The sequence below is a fragment of the Anas acuta genome, chromosome 9 (assembly GCF_963932015.1).
Source record: "Anas acuta chromosome 9, bAnaAcu1.1, whole genome shotgun sequence".
In the NCBI taxonomy this organism is placed as follows: domain Eukaryota; kingdom Metazoa; phylum Chordata; class Aves; order Anseriformes; family Anatidae; genus Anas; species Anas acuta.
The window spans coordinates 19,812,689-19,828,757 of NC_088987.1; the positions used below are offsets into that span (position 1 = coordinate 19,812,689).

General features: G+C 44.2%; 1 protein-coding gene across 15 annotated transcripts in view; it reads right to left on the reverse strand.

Moving 5' to 3' along the window:
- Positions 1-16,069, reverse strand: part of SPSB4 (splA/ryanodine receptor domain and SOCS box containing 4) — a 380,807-nt gene that overhangs the window by 323,026 nt on the left and 41,712 nt on the right. For 2 of the 15 annotated variants that reach the window (XR_011099220.1, XR_011099221.1), the window contains exon 1: positions 2,708-3,051. The exons of 4 other annotated variants lie outside the window; for them this stretch is intronic. The gene's annotated coding sequence lies outside the window, so the exon portion shown is untranslated. Of the gene's footprint in view, positions 1-2,075; positions 2,687-2,707; positions 3,065-3,316; positions 3,338-12,315; positions 12,416-13,547; positions 13,567-16,069 lie in introns of those variants that run through there. 9 more of the 15 variants (XR_011099222.1, XM_068691545.1, XM_068691544.1 and 6 more) reach the window with 9 other exon arrangements.

The window sequence follows — 16,069 nt, forward strand, 5'->3', positions numbered from 1 at the left end:
GCGTGTTGCAGGGAGCAATGCAGGTTCACCAGCATGTACACAATCCCATGAAAAATACACGTGGGTGAGGTACCTATCTGGTCTGGCAAGTTTCAGTCCACAGCACATGTTTATTTTCAAACAGCAAGTCCAACAACAGTAATTTACAGAATTACCAGCAAATATTTAGCTACGCAGAGCAACTTTACATTGAGTTTTGACTTTAAAAAAATGTGGTTAGCTATTCAATGGGCAGCCTTAAGCATTGCTTTCATCACAGAAAACGGATCTATACCAGCTTAACAAATACTTTAAGACCCCAGGACAACACGCGTGGCCTACATTTCCATTAGCCTCGAGTTGTGCACTGCATTACACCACAGCCCAGTGAGAATAAACAAAATTAGCCACAGCAATCTGAACAGAGCTCCTCCAGCACGGAGCCCTTCGCAGCTCGAGCCACGAGGCCAGCCCTGCCCACCGCTGCGATGCCAGCCAGCGCTCCTCCCCACCACCTCTGGCCTTCAGCCAAGCCTTACGAAGTCCAGCAACATTTACATCAAACCTCCATCCTGGTCAACCCGCTAAAAAGAAAACCTATCTAGATTTCCTTTACATGTATATTCTATTAAGAGCGCGTTTATCCTTGCTGGCTGAGGGAAGAAATGGAAGTGACTAGCAACGCTGCTATACATTACCATCATTCAAGCTGGGATGTACAGCGCCCAGAAGCACTCTGAAAGCCTCAAATTTGCACTGAAGAGATGTTACCACAGCGCAAAAAGCTGCAAGTAAAGGATGCCAGTGAGCTGTAGTGAGCAGCCACAACGCAACCTGACTTACAGACCTTTAGCCCAGTAGAGCCATCCCTCCAGCTTCTTTCCACTCTGTTCTTGGCCAGGAAGAATTACAAGGGTAGGACAGCTGGGTATGTAACACACTGCTGCTCATCACTTTAATCAAGTAGTTTTAATAAACAACATCTTAGAAAACCACATTCTGCTTTCCTCTTCAATTGCTGCCATTATGCCTCAAACGCATAAGCAAAAAGGCTCCCCAGAGGAAAAGTCTCTGAACATCTGAATGAAAACAGCAACCACCCCCCACACACAAAGTAACCATCGCACATGGCTCTGGAGCACAGCACTGAGTTCCACTGGGAAAAGTATTTTCCCTCCCCCTGGAAAAAGGACAGTGACCTATCCACAAACAAGGGGCAAATGGTGATTGTAAAGGAAAACGAGACAAAAATAGCTTGCTCGATTTTTCTTGGTACATGGAAAATCCATTACAGAAGTTTACACAGCAACAACGAAGCCTGACAAGTTAATGAGCTGCTGCATGGGGAGTCACAGGAGAGACAGCCCATCGCTCAGAAATTCCTGTGCTGCACAAAGCACGAGTCGTAAAGGTGACTGTAATTTGGCCAAACCAAAAATCACCAGCTCTGTTTCTTTTAAGAAGCAAGATATTTCAATAGTACTTCGCTGTTTTCTTGTTTGGCTGTCTTTTGATGCCTCTATGCAACAACAAAAAAACACCACAACCAAGCGGGCAAAACCCTCACAACTCTGAAGGGCTACTTGCAAAAAGGCAGCATCGCTTGATTATACCAAAGCCCCAAGGCTTTACATATTCAAAGCCTGTTGAATATAAAGCCTGGCGTTTCTAAGCTGGCTTAGGCAGCACTTGCAAAGTCAAACAGAAGCGCAGTGAGCACGCTGGGGCCAGAGGTGGGATCGCTGTGAGCCCAGGGCTCTCCAGCCCAGCGGTGCCACTCCATGCTCGCAGAGCCACGGCAGGGCCCCGGCAGGACCCAGAGCGGTGAAGTTGTGTCCTCTCATGAGGCAGGGATGAGGCAGAGCCCCGGCAGACACCGAGGCACAGGATGGTCGCTCAAGGTCATCCCCAGCCGGCAGCGGGACACCGAGGCACGTTAGCTAGCAAGAAACCCACGCTTCTCATCCCAATGCCAGTTATCAAACTTCCCACTTGTTGTTACGAGAACGCACGGCATCTGGCGTTATTCTCTCAGCAGCCCCGAACAATGTAACAGCGATGAGATACCCGCGGCCCTGACGGGCTGTTTTACTTACAGAGCCAGCACTAACAACGCAGCATCCCTCGGAGCAGCTCCGCCAGCCAGGCAGGGCTCAGCCGCAAGCGCCAGGAGCCCCTCTCCGGGGCTGGTTTCTCCGGGGGGGACAAGGGCTCTCCGAGGAGGACCCGGCTTTCAGGGAGCGCTTCTGTCACCGCAGGCGAGCGGAGCGCCGTGACAGCCCCAGCCCCGGCTCCGGCACGGAGGGGATGGTGCCGCTTTGTCCCGCAGCGCTGCGAGCCGCGAGCCCCGGCCACAGAGCGGGGCAGGGACCCGGCGGCAGCACGGAGCGGCCCCGCAGCCTGCCCGGGGCACCGAGGGGACTCCGCAGGAGTGAGGCGGGGGCGCGCCGGGCAGTGCCGGGCTTTGTTGCAGCTCCAGCCTCACGCCCGGACCCGGGGCTGGCTCCTGGCTCCGCTCCGGGTCTGGGATCGGTCCGGGCGCTGCCCACAGAGCCCCGAGCGAGCCCTGCCGACACCCAGCAGTAATCCCCGCCACGGCTCGGGGAAGCGATCTCCTCTAAACGCCGCGCTGGGCAAACACTTCGGAAGGGCGCCTCCCCGCCCGGCAGCCCGGCCGGGAGCAGCCCCGATCCCCGCGGAACCCCGCCCCGGGAGGCCCCGAACTTACCGCCAGGCACCGCGGGGGCACGGCCGGGCAGGGCAAGGCAGGGCGAGCCCGGCACCGCTCCGCCGGGGCGCAGCGCTGAAAGGGGAAGCGCCGCCGGGAGGCGGGGAGGGAGCGGGGACGGGAGCGGGGACAGCCGGGCCGGGCGCTGCCGGAGCCGCGGCCCCGGCACGGAGGCGCCCCGGGGCTGGGAGCCGGGGCTCGGCGCTGCTCGGCGGGGCCGGGCCGGGCCGCCCGGGAGCCCCGCCCGGTGCGCGGTGCCCGGGGAGGCGGCTGCCGCCCGCTACCGGCCCCCGAGCGCCGCCCGCCCGGCCGGCGGCTGCCTGAGGCGGCGCAGCCGGGGCGCGCCGGGCTCCCCCCCCCCCCCCGCCACAGGCGACGCCGCCGGGCTCATGGCGGCGCCGGGCCGCGACTCCAAAGGGCCGGGGGAGCCGCCAGGGGAGGCGACGCCTCTTCCCTTCCCTTCCCTTCCCTTCCCTTCCCTTCCCTTCCCTTCCCTTCCCTTCCCTTCCCTTCCCTTCCCTTCCCTTCCCTTCCCTTCCCTTCCCTTCCCTTCCCTTCCCTTCCCTTCCCTTCCCTTCCCTTCCCTTCCCTTCCCTTCCCTTCCCTCACCTCACACGGCCGCTGCCCGTTCCCTCGCCCGCCGCCCCGGCGCTCTCCTCGCAGCCGCTGCCTCTCCTCCTGCCCCAAACCGAGATCAGTCCCGGGGAGGGAAGCAGCGCAGATGGACCTCACAGAGACCTTACAGCGCTCCGTAAAGGTGGCATAAAATAGCTGCCTCGCGTGGGATGAGGCAGTAAAAGCTTACAGAGGTGAAAAACTTAGTTTTTCCCCTGTAGTATTTTTCCCTCGAGTTCTAGTGCTCTGCCTACGCACTGTACTTCTAGGGATGGAAAGGGCAAGGATATTTTACCTCAGCTTTCACGGTGATGCTTACTTCTACACTATTTTTCATTTACTGAAGTCTTCAGACTTTAACAAGTTCAAGAAACTGGGCAGGAGAAACGCCCATGCCTACCCCATAAAAAATGCTGAGGAGATTCTCTCAGTCCTTGGAGCTGCAGGTTCTGTGAGCCTTCAGTCAAGATACCCTCGGTGCAGGCTGTGGGTAAAACGAGCAGGTGCTTCACACAAGCCACGCGGGCAAGAGAAGCGTCAGAAAATGGCAGTGCCCCTCCTGGGGGACATGGAGATGCCTCTGGGGCTCACACACAGCTGCCGACCCGACTGAGGAAACAGGACCAAACTCGAGTTCCCCCTCCTGGCCCCGCATTCACACCCGTCCCTCAGCCTGGGGGATAACACAGAATCATCTAGGTTGGAAGAGACCTCAAGATCATCGAGTCCAACCTCTGACCTAACACTAACCAGTCCTCCACTAAACCATGTCACTGAGCTCTACCTCTAAACGTCTTTTAAAGACCTCCAGGGACACATCCTGTACGTTAAACAGAAAAGAGAGGATAAACGGGACTTTTCTGCATGTTCCGAAGTTCCTTAAGCCTAAGAAAGGCTTTCTGCGGCTTCACATACCCTCAGGCTGTCTTGCTCTGGTTTACATGCACATGACTGGAAATCTTGGAACATGTCGTCTTCGCTCTTCTTTCCTAGTGGTCAAGTTACTGAATTTAAATCCCACGCTTCTCCTGGATTTGAGCAGCAGCTAACAGCTACTCCGTGGCTATCACGTGGGAGAGAAGCCCGAGAACGGGCTATGTTTGTAAGGGGGGCAAGCCTGTGCCTTGACGAATGTTTTGGTTTCTTCTCCTCAGATTTTTTACAGACTTACTTCTCAAACACTTTCTCAGTGCAGCAGTGTCTCCTAACACTTTTTTTGGCAGTTAGCAGTAAGTTTTTCAGCATAAGATGGGATGCAGTCCTTCGCGTCTGTGCCAAGCTCAATGCAGAAAGCAAACTTGGAAAGTCTTTCTACAGAGTTTGGAATACTAATTCTACAACAGGAGATTAAAGAAATCACATTAGAAGTCGACTTTTGTATCTTTCCAGCTAGCTTTAGACACCTAGGGCTGAAAATTGAACAATGAAAAGATCAATCGGGCAGAACCGAGTTTGGGAACACACTTCATGTGCAAATGTGAAAACAATTGAGGGTGGAGAAAGTGTCATTTTGATTAATGAAGGCTAGAATGTGCTACTCGTATGTAGACAAGAATGTATATATACACCTCTCCACAAGGTTCATTAAAACAATAGGAAATAATCACATTTTTAAAATACTAACACGATTTTAAAAGAGTTAGAACACACTATAGGCATGGCAGGTTCTTTTGAGCTGATCTCATACAGTAATGGGGAGGAGAAGAGGAGGCACGGGTTTGTATAACAGCATTATGAACCTTTCAAGATAAACTCTGTGAAGCATAAAATCAACAAAATCAACCCTTTGGTGCAGTTCCTGGAGCCGCACGGCACAAAGGACAGGACCCAGACTGTGCCATAAACATCGTGCCTTACTGACACTGCCCACACCTTCCACTTGTTTGATTTACCTCACAAAATAAAAACCACAGTCAGAAAGAAAAGCTTAAGAATAATATACAAGGCTGAATAAAGCTTAAGAATAATATACATGATTTCCCAGAATGTCAGGGAACAGTGCTGTGAGGTGGTGAGGTGCAGGTGAGGAACCTTTTGCCTCTCCTGTCTGCTCGGAATTGCTGGGCAGGCATTTCAGAACAGAAACTGCCCACTGCTGCCCAGGAAGGAGTAAGTGCAGTTAATAAAAAAAGTAAATAAAGTCCATTTAGATGAGAGAAAGCAACATTTTGCTTTCTATTTACATCATACACAAGAATCACAATTTGAAGGTGTATCTTCAAATACACCTTATACACCTTTTCTTATACCAGGTGTATCACTGGAGCTTGGCATACAGGCCACGAAGAGGGAACTGCCCAACTTCGCTCTTCCCATACACACTTAACCTTCATGTTGAGTTCCACGCTTACAGCATGGCGAACCTTCGCCCACCCTCAACTTCACCCGAAAATAATTAGGAGACATTTCCTACACATATATAATAACCACTGAGTCCTGACCCTACAATCTCCCGAGATAACAAGCTGACTCACTGTGATTTTCTGGGCACTGCTACACTCGGGATGGCAGTGGCTGCTCTGGGCGCTGGCTCTGCTGACAGCCCAGCTCACAGGACAGGACGGCCTCGCAGCACAGGCAGAGTGAGCTATAACAAAGGCACTGCTCCGTAGCACACGTTTCAATATCCCAGTAGTTGTTCCTGTTTGGATGCAGGCCTAAATGCAGGTCAGGATTTTAGGCAACCTCCAGAGAAGGGAAGAAGGGAGAGATGAGCAAGGCCACACACACAGCGTTATCAGCAGAAGGAACAGCATGGGCAAAGGCCCTCTCCGAGTCCACAAGATGGCAAAAAGCACAGACCTGAGATTTATGAATTCCAAGAACACAAATGCATCACATTTGCCATTTAAAGTGCTTAAACAACCCATGATATTTCTAACAGCTCCTTAGGTATGGCAGTACTAGAATCATCATTCTTACAGTAGAGCAAAAGTTGAGAATGATGATGAATAACTATTTTCACAGATTTTAGATATCCATGTGAAAAGACATTAGACTGAGATCTGCTCTCCTAGGTCGTTGGGCAGAAGTTAGAATTTACTTCTCAGAGTACAACCACAACGATGAAAGCCCACAGAGGTTAGGAAATCAACACTTACAAAAATGTATCCTCAGTTCAAAGATTCTAAATAGAGGATGAAGATTCTAAACAGAGGATAAAGATCCTGCATGTCCCATCTGAGAAATAAGGCTGACATTCAGAAACACTTAACATTGCAAAAGCAGCTTATTTTAAAATGTCAAAAGTCAGTCTATCCAAAAGCAGAGCCACCCGTGCTCTCAAATATATTTTCAAAGCTTACTGTATACCTCATACCCTATAACATAGTCAAGTCTCCTTCTCAAACTCATCAAATGAAAACAAAACAAAACAAAACAAAAGCACTACTCTTAGACTACAGAAGCATAATACTTGCATGTAATATGACAGCAGCTCCCCTCCCCCCCACCCCCAAGTCTCAAGGACTGTCTGAAGTAACTGATTTCTCTGTGGAGTTGGTATTCAAGTCTTAACATCATGCAAAATTTAGTTGGACATAGGCAGCCATAAGTTTCCATCAAAACAGAAGCAAGACAGTCAAAAGGAAGGCTTTTTTTCTTAAACTGTGCTGACCGCTTGTCCTGTGCCAGCTGTGAACAAGACAGAGACATCTCAGAAGACACAAAAGAATCAAGTGATAAGCAATGGCAGTAGTTAAAATAACAAGAACAATCCAAAATTCATTCTACTTGCTTATTCCAGGTTGTGCAAGACCAAAAGGGCAAACTGTAGTGGTTAAATTCCAAAGCAGAAGAAGCCTCCAAGATGGATCTCTGAGGACGCAGTTCCTGTTTGGGACGTGGAGAGCCCACCTCCAGCAGCTGCCGCAGGCCAGTACCAAGAGGTGGGTTCTTTGAACTTGCTTTGAAACTACATGAAACCCTTTAAAGTCATTGCAATGTCACAAACCCCAACTGAAACTGACTAGAGGCTCATTCACACCACTGAACTCTGGCACTGTAGTCTCGGTTTTGAAATCTACTAATGCATGCAATCGTATTTTGCACTAGTTTTAATTTTCACATGGCATTACTGTATGGCACTTTCCAGAGTACGTTACAGCAAACATATGCAGCTATTAAAAAGTCCTTTAGAAAGAGAAATCAAGCACAAAAATTTCAGTAGAAGAGATGGATATGGAGTCTGGGACAGCGGCTGTCACAGGAATATCTAGAACCAAGTTAGTATACAAGACTGCTGATGCTGCAGTACATAATGTGTTGTTTGGTTTTGTTTTTGCAGATGGGTGAACTGAGGTCCAAGGGGCTCCTCAATCGAGTCTCCTCCCTGCATCAGTATCATTTTAGCTTGATTTAAGCTGAATCATGACTGATCCAAACTCCCTGAGTTAGTGGGTCACTGTGCAAACATTCTGCTGCATCAGCAATGACATATGCAAAGGAAACTCAGCTCAGATGTTATTGATGCTTTTGATAATAGCTGTACTTGTCCGTTGAACCAGTCAAGTGAAAAAATAGGTCTTTATGGTACCCTTTGGGAAAAGCTTTGACCTTACAGTTAGCAAGAAGTAGCTGCAGTGATCTTTCTCTCCCATCTTTTAATGTTAATACATCATCCCAAAATGCTTACTTATTGAAAACCAAAAGATGCATACTTTGGATCACAGGGAACTGTAGAGTGCAAATCCATAGCATATTAGATACTATCTCAAATATTCACTTGCCTGTCATGAGGAGCTGACATAGGTAGATCTGTCACCCTCATTTCAACATGATGCATGTCAGAAAATCTGTATCTCACACAGCAACCACTTTTTCTCAAAACTTTCCACATTTAGTAACCACATTTTCTAAAGCTTTTGGAAACGATACCATATCAAAGACACATTTATTCACATCCACCCTATATAAATACATTACTACTGTTACCCAGTATATTCTAGACATTCAACTTTGTTATATATTGCTAATATTTGTGAAATATTAGATATATCTACAAGTTTAACTGTTTCTAAGTTGAAAAAAAAAACTGTGTCAATTGCTACTTCCATAAAAACAACAGTTTTCTTGTTAGAAAAGTATCATGTTTTAGCAATGTGTTTCAGAGCTAAAAAATATTAACATTTCTATATATATTTTTTATTATTTTTTTTTAATAGGCCACTGAGCCCTTTGTCTTCCCAGGCCTGGAATACTTATTCAAAGATATCACTTAAGCTTGATTAATATCCATTTGGACTCTTTCTGCTCAGACTGATTACCAACATCTGAAACTCCAGGAAGCTCCATCTGAAACTCTTAGAATATGTCACATATTTCAGTTCCCTGACTTGAAGGGCAGAGGGGAGGGGAGAGAGCCTCAAAGGTTTTCAGCTATTGCAAATTTCTGGGAATGCTCTTGCAACTGTGAAGTCTTTGTCTTGAAAGCATTTCATTTCAGTAAAATTACACCGCTAAGTATTCCAGGCATCACATATGGCCTGTGTGAATTCAAAACACACAGGCAAAAAGTCTGTGTTAATTGCTTAGGTGCAATAATTTAGACAACAGGATTTAAGAGAGATTCTGTTAATTATACCTTACTTTCTGGGTTTTGTTTTTTAACTTTGCACTGCTTGTTTTCTCAGCAAACCCACTAAGCAGTTGCAATTTATTCAGCTTGTCCCCCACCCCCTTCGAGATTTACAATGATACATATCTTTGGCAGTTTTCCCCAGGAGATCTTTTGTTTCTTCAACTTGAAAACATCCATTCACATCAAAAGCAAAGTCAGTACAGTTTATTATCCATTAGACAATTTGAATATGATTCTCCTACTAAAGGCTGTGACTGCAGGCAACCATCTGGGGTCTGGACACACAAAAGGCTGTTCGTAAGGGTGCACGCACAAAAGCGCCATGGGGATATGGAAGTGTGTACCACACAAAGACACCCAGTTGTCTTTGGTTTCGTGCTTTTTTGAGGGTGCCATAAGCATCTAATCAGAGAATTAAGCATCAGGGAGGCAGCCCTCAGATGGCGGACGTCAGCTCCAGCAAGGACAGATGGCGAACAAAGGTGAGAAGCACACAATGCGCACGGGCCGCTTCATACAAGCAAGCAGTTCCACGCCGCAGCGACAGCGTGGTACAGCTCCTGTGGCAGCGCATAGCATGAAGTGAGAGCGTGTCCTTTTCTTTAGGGCACTCTCACAACTACAGGCCGCTGTCCAGTAACCCACGGTACACACAGACTCACCACTGATCTCCCCCCTGAAGCATTACCTGCGCTAACTGGGACCACGCGCGGGTCCCTGCGTAGGCAATCAACGCCTACTGCCATGGAGATACCAGCACGGAGCAATCGTCGGTCGGGGGAGCACATCCCACTGACTGCCTTTCAGAACAGAAACTCAAGGGCTGAGCAGACAAAGAAAACGACCTCATCATTTCACTCACACAAGATATACCTGAAAACTATTATTCACTTATTTGTCCATCTAATAAGTTGCAATTGTTTTAAAAATAAGATGCATAAAGAAACAAGTTACTCTTGGACAGAGGTTTTCCGTATGGTAGTGTATACACAGTTTACATGATATCGGCTATAGTGCGGTATACATCCTGCTGCTAACAAAACTCTGAAAGATTAAATGTACTTTTAGCTCATCTTGCACTTTTCCAAAGTTTCTGAGAAGAGGAGATAAGATAGTTTTATATTGTATTTAAACAGCAAGGATATAGTGACTCTCCTGGCAACAAAGCCCAAATATTTAAATAAAAAGCAGGATGTCAGTAGGAAAACTGGAAAATGGCAAATTATAGGTTAATACAGACAAGCTTCAGTCTTCTGATATGAACACATGCTTGCTGAATTTGTAAAATACTTTCACTATTGAAGTTGCTGTTGTCTAAGAAAAGAGTCCTTCATTTTTCTGTTTCTAACATTTTCTCTTTAAAATAGAATGAAATTTTAAAATGCAGAGACTTGCATAAAGGTGTGTAGAGATTAGTCTTCTAATTAAAAAAAAAATTCCGTGGTCTGTCGTCCTGTTCCTATGTGTATACAGGCACACAAATGTGCACGCACGCACTTAAATATATTTACATTCTTGAACGACTTCTCTGGGTTTGCAGAACATTGCCCAGGCATGGACATGTTCAGCATCTTTGGGAAGGCTGTCAGTTGTTCACTTCAGACTCTCTGAAAATGATCCATGAACAAATACTGGCTCTTTGAGGATTAGTCCATCTGCCTTCCAGATGGGGGAAAAGGTAGTGCAGTAGTAACAGCTGCTCAGACAAGTACAGCAGGTCACAGAAGAATAAGGAGGAAGGATAAAGCCAGGAGAGCTAATATCGAGGAAGCATGTGAATTATTCGCAGTCAGATTGAGATGAGCAAACCTAGAAATGTCCCACTGCTGTATCAGTGCAGAGAAGACACAATGCATACTTAGAGATGTAAAACTGTAATCAATCTAACCTATGTAGTTTTATTTAGGAAAAGAGGGACAAGCTGTTCAGGACTAGTATACAGTCTCCTTTGTTAAAACAAACAAAGCCATTTTGACGTAAAAAACCTATATCTTGAGACCCAGCATTTCTTTTATATATCTATCACAGTACTCCAGTCCTCAAAATTGAAAATGAAAGTGTGCACACAGCTGGAGGTGTGCTCTTTTTATTTTTTCTCCTCCCGTTTCCTTTCTCCAATTTTGGATAACATGAAGTCATAAGCTACACGTTACTGTTCATACGGATGTAGATGAGAGCCAGGCAGGATCTCCTCTCAACCTATTTTTCTTAGGAGTTATTGCTAGTGTATATGTTGTCTCTCAGGTGAGCTCACTTCCAAAATTTTAGCAGATATTTAGCTTGAGAGAAACACCATCGTGCTTCAAGCACCATTCTAGAAGCTGATTAGTAGTCTGAGTTTCCTTGAATTCACTAGAACTAAGGACATTTAATGGAGACTGAGGAGAGAGGAAAAAATAACATTTTTCTGTGCTGGACATTTAATGATGACTTCATAACCTTTCATTTTCTTAATTTTTGCCAGTTAATTGGATCAACACATGGTAACACAACATTCCTACCTCCATGTGATTTCACCTCTAATTGATTTCTTCCTGGATGCCACGATGCAAACACTTTAACACAAGACATGCTTGTTTGGAAAAAGTGCTGTCACACACCAAGGTCAGTGACACCGGGAAGCATAGCCAGGACATGCAATTGGAAACACCAAGACCTCCTTTCCTTTGGAAGATTATCTATCTCATGTATAAAATTATAACTGAATGGCATTCTGGTAGTTGGTACCTTCCAGCTGTTTTGTTTGTTTGTTTTTGGAGGAAGCCACATCTTCTTCACTTATGAAAAGACTTTAACGGAAACAAATCAATCACTGTTGAGCTTTGTAAGTGAACTATACCCCAAGCATATATTCCAAAATACATTATGAAATGTTTTTTGTTTTTTTACTTTTTAACCTTATGCATTCCATATATTATGAGATGCAACATTTAATATCTTCATTTGCAGGCTGTTCTGTTAAGAAACATGGTTATGTTTGAACAGAAACTTCTTCCCAATTCTATCATATGACAGAATTGGGCTTCAGCCAAGAAAGAAAAAAGAAGATGTAAGAGAAAACTTGTGGTTTTCATTGTCTGAGTTCAGAAAGCTAACCGATAATAATAGCTTATTCAAGCCATCACCCATGACTGTAGCTTGCCAGAACAATAAAACCTTTCTTGAAGACATGCAGAACACTAAAACTCATCAGAATCTCCCTCTAAAAACAAACAAACAAAAAAGCAAACAAGCTCACTTGGCAACATATTTGTGGATAATTGAGATAATTGACACTACTTACAGGCTCCCTTTCTGTTTTATTAGAAACCTGTATGGTACCATATACCAAAAAAACTCAGCACAAAAGTGCTACTATACTCCCAAAGGTTCATTTCATTCCATCTAAGGAGAACAAGTTACAGTTCAGTGCTACCTGGTTCTGTCCAGTGCTGCCCAGGTCCGACAGGCCCCTCTCAGCCACCAAGGCCACGCTCGTCTCTCACGGTAGCTACACATCGAGCTGTAAAACAGCTGTATGGCTGTAAAACAAACCAGCAGACCTTTCAAAGCACATATGTACATCATTGATGGTCTTTAAATATATATGTGTGTGTGTGTGTGTGTGTGTGTGTGTATTTAAATATATCCCAGCACACACTCACAGAAATGCACTTTCCTGTGTTAAGCCCAATTTCTAGAACACTTTTGCCAGAAGGATGTTTTCATATCCCCTCTGTACAGGCAGTTGCTTTCCTTGCAAACTAAATATGCAAACTATTTCAGACATAAAAAAGCACGACTGAACATTTGATGAGAAAAGACAAGGGACCTAAAAGGCTTTTATGAAACACATGTTAAAAATATCCTCTTCATCCAGGTAAATGGAAAGAAAGATTGTCACCTTGTCACCTCTCCTTGTTTTCTCAGTAGATAGAACACCGTCAGCATCAGCCAAACCAAAATTACACATCCAGTATGTTACTGGAGATCATACGCTTAACTACTTTTGTCAGATTTTTCTCCGAGCAGAGAGCATTAAAGACAACTATTTCATTAGAGGGTTAGGAAACTAAATCTTAGCCTTAAATTAGCACTTAACTTCTGACATCTTCTACTGCAAGAGCTTTCTTTCATTTAAAGGCAAGGGTCAGGAATCTATCCTATGTAAAACTTCTTCCAAATCTTTGTGTAAAGCACCTATATTCTGTTAATGGCAACGTGTAGCTTTGAGACTGACATACTGAGGGAGCCAGAACCCCTTAAATTAAGAGAAATCCTCTTCTGATGGAGGAAGCCCATTCTGAACGCAACCTCTGAAAGGAGGGTTCAAACCAATTTTGTTCCCTCTCATATCCTGTAGCAATCAGTCCAATCCCAAAACACAAAATTAGAGATTCTCTGTGAATTCTAAATTTCAGGTGATGTTCAGTGATCTACTCCTTAGCTACTTTATCAAAAAAAAAAAAAAACAGCTCACATTTGAGTATGGCTTGAAATAGCCATGCTCAGCAGCATAGCATTAGATTCAGAGACAGCTTGAGGGATTGTCCCAGTAGCACACCCTGGAAACCCTCAGTACCGGCTGGGCACGAGCTCACCAGAACCTCGAGATACCTCCAGCAGGAGCTGGCACACCTGGGTGCAGACACCCAGCGAGACACTAACCCCTGCAGGGCTTCAGCAGCTCAGCGCAGCCCCTCAGCTCCAGTGGCCCAGCCACAGCAGGGCAGGAAGGAGAGCCAGCCCTGTCAGACCGCTGCGAGTCAGGCAGGTGAGAGGAGCATGGGGCTGCACTCACCACCACCTTTTCCTACAGACAAGGAGTGATTAACGTGATTGCTTTCCACCTGCATAACACAGAGAAAGGGTAAGTCGGGTCTTCAGCATGCAAAGGAGGCAGTGGCACAGGGCAGGTGGGGATGAAGGAAGACTCCTCTGTTGCTGTTAGTTTTAGCACATCAGTATTCCCTGTTACAACCCAATATAATAGAGAAGGAGCAGAATATTCAATCCTTCCCTCCAGAAATAGGTGAGGTACACAGGCCTCCCTCTCCCTCGGGATGCTGAGGTGAACCACGAGCACAGAGCGGGGCGGTCGGCCATGGAAGCCTCTCACCAGGGAGCTGGGATGAGGAGCAGGCTGCTCGGGAAGCTTTATAATTGCATGTTAGTTAACTTGCAAGTCAGCAGGTATATCATTAAACTAATAATATTACTACAATGCAGAAAGCTCGATTCAGAGATGGAGTTAAACAGTATGTTGCCAAAATAACACTCACATTGGCAAATAAATGAAGTTTAATTTGAACTTCCCTTAATCATACCACAATATTACTATAAGGTTTATAAGAAGCTTTTTTTTTTTTTTTTAAGTTACTTAATGGACAAGATAACAGGCTTTTAGAAGCTATATACATTCCGCTGGCTATTTATTATATAGCTCTGATCTGCCATCCATATAAATTACTAACACGCTTCAGAAAGCTTTTAACTCAAGCCCTTTAGATCAACACAAAGAAGTCAACTTTGATAAGATCCTTTACAATTTTCTTAGGTTAAAAAAGAGTCTCACATACAAGATGCATAGAGGTGTTTTGTTGTTGGTGGTGTGTTTTTTTTTTTTGGTCAAAACCTATATCATATTGTCAAAATGTATTCAAAATCTAGAAGATGAAAGGATGCTACAGAAACAACTAGAAACAGCAAAAAGCATGTTCAGTAAAAAAGGTACTCACCAAAGGACATCTATTTAAAGCAAACACTATAAACATAACTCTGTTTTTTCAACTGGTAAGCTTTTACTGAAGCAAACTTATAAGGCAGTAATTAATTTACTTCCAAACTTCCAAACAACAGGTTTTTGGATATTTTTTTTTTTTTTTTTCGGGGTTTTCTTGGATTTTCTTTGCTTTGGACTTTTAAGGAGCAGGTGTCTGCTTTATTATTTATATAATTGTGGGTTGATGGCTTTTTTTTTCTTTGCTTTTGAAACATTGAAATCTTGCTATTGAGACATGGTTCTGTGTGAATGCTTTTCTCTCTGAACTGCTAGGTAGTTTCACTCAATTTTGAGTAAAGAACTTTTGAGAATGTTCTCAGGTCTTTTCTGATAGAGGATCCAAATGATCGAAAAAGTTAAATACAGTTCAACCAATGTTTCTAAATGTTAAGAAAAAATACATATATTTACAGATTTTCACTACAGGAAGAAAAATAAAAAAAAGAAAATAGCTGACATACAAATATATATATATGTCCTCAGAACACAAAATAACACCCTGTAAAATTCTAGCTAAAGAATGATGCCAAATTCAAACAGACTGTTTGCCAAAAAAGTAACAGATACTTTTTGGTTCCTCAGTAAAAGACAATCTCCTTATGAAGTTACTAAAACGAAGATGTTAAACATAGCTATCCAAATTTGACTTAAACAATTTCAAGAGCCTATTTATTAATAAGATCTGAATTATATAACATTGAGACCATGAGACATGTAGCTTGCAATGCTGATGGAAAATAATTAAGAAACGTTATATGTATAACTCATAACCAATTTCAGACATGAAAAATAGAAAAAAAGCTAAACTACATACATAAAATCTTCACCATCGTTTAACCAAGTAAGTCATCAACTTTATTTTCATTGCATCACGGCAAAATGCAGTCTCTAGAAAATTACTATCTAGAGGAAGATTGATTGATTAAATTAATTCATGCTGCCAACAAATGAACTAAAAATTTGAAGTAGTGTTACTTTGAGAACACAAAAATTTAAAAGCAAGATTCACTCCAGATACCTAGAAGATGTTACAAAGATAATTTTCATATCAATTTTTAGGTCCCTTTAAGCCTTTTCAGTTCAGTGGTGGACTTTTCAATCCTAGCAGAACTATACAGACAGCTACATTCAGCATGACCTTGCTATAAAGGTATAGCTCAGGACAGATGCTTTTGAAAGTGAGCTAGTATGGAATTTCTATTATTGTTTTTTTTAAAGTGATTAATACCTGCAAATTGCATTAGTAAACAGCAATAATGCAATGATAGGATTATCTAATCTTCAAGACAATGTACTTTTTAAAAATATATATGAAAAAAGCAATTAATACCTGCAAATTGCATTAGTAAACAGCAATAACACAATGTCAGGATTATCTAATCTTCAAGACAATGTACTGAAGTCTTAT